The sequence below is a fragment of the Apium graveolens genome, chromosome 3 (genome assembly GCF_009905375.1).
Source record: "Apium graveolens cultivar Ventura chromosome 3, ASM990537v1, whole genome shotgun sequence".
In the NCBI taxonomy this organism is placed as follows: domain Eukaryota; kingdom Viridiplantae; phylum Streptophyta; class Magnoliopsida; order Apiales; family Apiaceae; genus Apium; species Apium graveolens.
Genome location: NC_133649.1, coordinates 163,340,207 through 163,343,915, shown reverse-complemented (window position 1 = coordinate 163,343,915; position 3,709 = coordinate 163,340,207). Strand labels below are relative to the sequence as shown.

The following is a 3,709-nucleotide window of genomic DNA, read 5'->3' as shown; positions in this document are numbered from 1 at the left end:
ACCCCAACATGCACATAAGGAATTTTGTCGAGATCTGCAGCACTTTTAAGTATAATGGCGTGACTGATGAGGCTATCAAGTTGAGGCTTTTCCCATTCTCACTGAGGGACAAGGCTAAAGATTGGTTACATTCTGAACCAGCTGGGTCCATCACTACGTGGCAAGATCTTGCGCAAAAGGTTTTGGTGAAGTTTTATCCGATGGCAAAGACTGCTGCTATGAGGAGTGCTCTTACTCAGTTTGCGCAGCAACCTACAGAATCTATGTGCGAGGCTTGGGAACGCTACAAGGAAATGTTGAGAAAATGTCCACATCATGGAATACCGGATTGGATGGTGATCACTGGTTTCTATAATGGTTTGGGGGCCCAATCTCGGCCCATGCTCGATGCAGCAGCTGGAGGCGCCTTATGGGCTAAAAGCTATACTGAGGCGTATAATCTTATAGAGACGATGGCTGCAAATGAGCATCAAAACCCAACTCAGAGGATGACGTCAAGCAAGGTAGCAGGTATTCTGGAAGTTAATGCAGCCACCGCTATTGCAGCCCAGCTCCAAGCGCTATCAATGAAGGTTGATTCTCTGGCTACATATGGAGTAAATCAAATAGCTATGGTTTGTGAGATTTGTGCAGGTTCTCATGCTACGGATCAGTGTTCTCTTGTCAACGAATCATGTTCAGTATGTGAATAACTATCAGCGACAACAGCAGCCTGTGCCAGCGACCTATCATCCTAACAACAGAAATCATCCAAATTTCAGCTAGGGGAATAATCAGAATGCTATTCAGCCACCATATCAGCAAGGAGTGAGTAAACAGTTTAACCCACCTGGATTCCAGCAACCACAGCAGTATGCTACAAGGCAATCATATCCTCAACAGGGAAGTACAGCTGCACCTACTAGTGCTGATTTTGAGGAACTTAAGCTGTTGTGCAAGAGTCAGGCGGTTTCTATCAAGACCTTGGAAAATCAAATCAGTCAATTAGCCAATACAGTGCTCAATCGTCAACCTGGCACTTTTCCCAGTGACACGGAAGTACCAGGCAGGAAGGAAGCTAAAGAGCAAGTCAAGGCTATTACCTTAAGGTCTGGAAAAGTGGCTGATGCTGAAAAGGCAAAAGAAGTAGAAGCTGAAATTAGAGATGAAGAATCTAAGCAAAAGGAGAAAGCGGCGGAACCAAGGAAGACTACTGTTGAACACACTCTGCCTGAGGCTAATACAGGGGAGAAACAGCTCTATCCTCCACCACCTTTTCCTAAGAGATTGCAGCAACAAAAGCTGGATAGACAGTTCGGGAAGTTTCTGGAGGTGTTCAAGAAACTTCACATCAATATACCTTTCGCTGAGGCTCTGGAACAAATGCCTAGTTATGCGAAGTTTATGAAGACTATTCTTTCAAGGAAGGTGAAACTGGATGATCTTGAAACCGTTGCTCTCACGGAAGAATGCAGCGCTGTTCTGCAGCAAAAGTTACCACCAAAACTGAAAGATCCAGGAAGCTTCACCATTCCTTGCACCATTGGCAATCTGACTTTTGACAAGTGCCTTTGTGATTTGGGAGCGAGCATTAATCTGATGCCGTTGTCGATCTTTAAAAAGCTGGATCTGCCTGATCCAAAACCCACATACATGTCGCTACAATTGGCTGACCGTTCCATTACTTACCCAAGGGGCATAGTTGAGGATGTGCTCGTCAAGGTGGATAAGCTATTCTTTCCTGCAGATTTTGTTATTCTAGATTTTGAGGAAGATAAGAAGATTCTCATAATCTTGGGAAGGCCTTTCTTGGCTACTGGCTGTACCTTGATAGATGTGCAAAAAGGTGAACTTACTATGCGAGTCCAAGATCAGGATGTGACCTTCAATGTATTCAAGGCAATGAAATTCCCTACAGAAGATGAGGAGTGCTTAAAATTGGATGTGATTGATTCTGCGGTTACTTCAGAACTCGATCACATGGTAATGTCTGATGCATTGGAAAAGGCCTTAGTGGGGTATTTTGACAGCGATGATGAAGATGGCAACGAGCAATTACAATATCTGAACGCTTCTCCCTGGAAGCGAAAGATGGACATACCATTTGAATCTCTTGGTACTTCTGACCTTAAGAACGCTGAAGGGAAGCTCAAACCATCAATAGAGGAAGCACCTACCTTGGAGCTCAAGCCATTACCTGAACACTTGAGGTATGCTTTTTTAGGTGATTCATCTACGTTACCTGTTATTATTTCATCTGACCTTTTAGGAAGTGAGGAAGACAAGCTCTTAAGGATTTTGAGAGAATTCAAATCGGCTATAAGATGGACCATAGCAGACATCAAGGGGATAAGTCCTTCATATTGTATGCATAAAATTCTGCTAGAGGAAGGTAGTAAGCCAACTGTGGAACAGCAGCGAAGACTGAATCCCATTATGAAGGAAGTGGTGAAGAAAGAAATTCTGAAATGGCTGGATGCAGGCATCATTTATCCTATTTCTGACAGCTCGTGGGTGAGCCCCGTACAATGTGTACCTAAGAAAGGAGGTATCACTGTGGTCGCAAATGAAAAGAATGAGCTCATCCCTACTCGAACAGTTACAGGATGGAGAGTATGCATGGATTATAGAAAATTGAACAAAGCCACAAGGAAGGATCACTTCCCTCTTCCATTTTTGATCAGATGCTTGACAGATTGGCGGGTCATGAGTATTTTTGTCTTCTGGATGGTTATTCCGGGTATAATCAGATTTGTATTGCACAAGAGGATCAGGAAAAGACTACCTTCACTTGTCCATTTGGCACGTTTGCTTTTCGCAGAGTTTCATTTGGGTTATGTGGCGCCCCGGCCACTTTTCAGAGATGTATGATGGCTATATTCTCTGACATGATTGGAAAAAACGTCGAAGTGTTCATGGATGACTTCTCCGTCTTTGGACACTCATATGATGAATGTTTGAATAATCTGCGCGCCGTACTCAAAAGATGCGTGGAAACTAATTTGGTGCTCAATTGGGAGAAATGTCATTTTATGGTGCGTGAAGGCATTATCCTTGGGCATAAGGTCTCTAGCAAGGGTCTGGAGGTGGACAAGGCCAAGGTGGGAGTCATTGAAAATCTTCCCCCACCTAATTCTGTGAAAGGAATCCGTAGTTTTCTTGGTCATGCGGGTTTTTATCGGCGATTCATCAAGGATTTTTCAAAGATATCTAAGCCGTTGTGCAATTTGCTTGAGAAAGATGTGCCTTTCAAATTTGATGATGAATGTTTGGCAGCATTCGAGACTCTCAAGAAGAGTTTGATCACTGCACCAGTTATTACAGTACCAGATTGGACAGAACCGTTTGAGATGATGTGTGATGCGAGTGATTATGCGGTAGGTACAGTTCTGGGACAGCGCAAGAAAAACCTCTTCCATGTGGTCTACTATGCGAGTAAGACTTTAAATGGTGCCCAATTGAACTACACCACTACTGAGAAGGTGCTTTTGGCTATAGTCTTTGGTTTTGAGAAATTTCGATCGTATCTACTTGGTACGAAAGTAACAGTATTCACTGATCATGCAGCTATTCGCTATCTAGTTTCCAAGAAGAATTCGAAGCCGAGACTCATTCGTTGGGTGCTTTTACTTCAGGAATTTGAGTTAGAGATCAAAGATAGAAAAGGTACTGAGAATTAAGTAGCTGACCATCTCTCTAGATTGGAGAATCCCGATTCTACTTCACAAGA

The 3,709-nt window shown here is 43.3% G+C and overlaps 1 non-coding gene across 1 annotated transcript; it reads right to left on the bottom strand.

The window, feature by feature from the left end:
* Positions 1–215: 215 nt before the first annotated feature.
* On the bottom strand, positions 216–322 carry LOC141715685 (small nucleolar RNA R71). The gene has a single exon (XR_012572437.1). It is a non-coding gene; the product is annotated as a small nucleolar RNA R71 (small nucleolar RNA).
* Between the last annotated feature and the right edge of the window lie 3,387 nt (positions 323–3,709).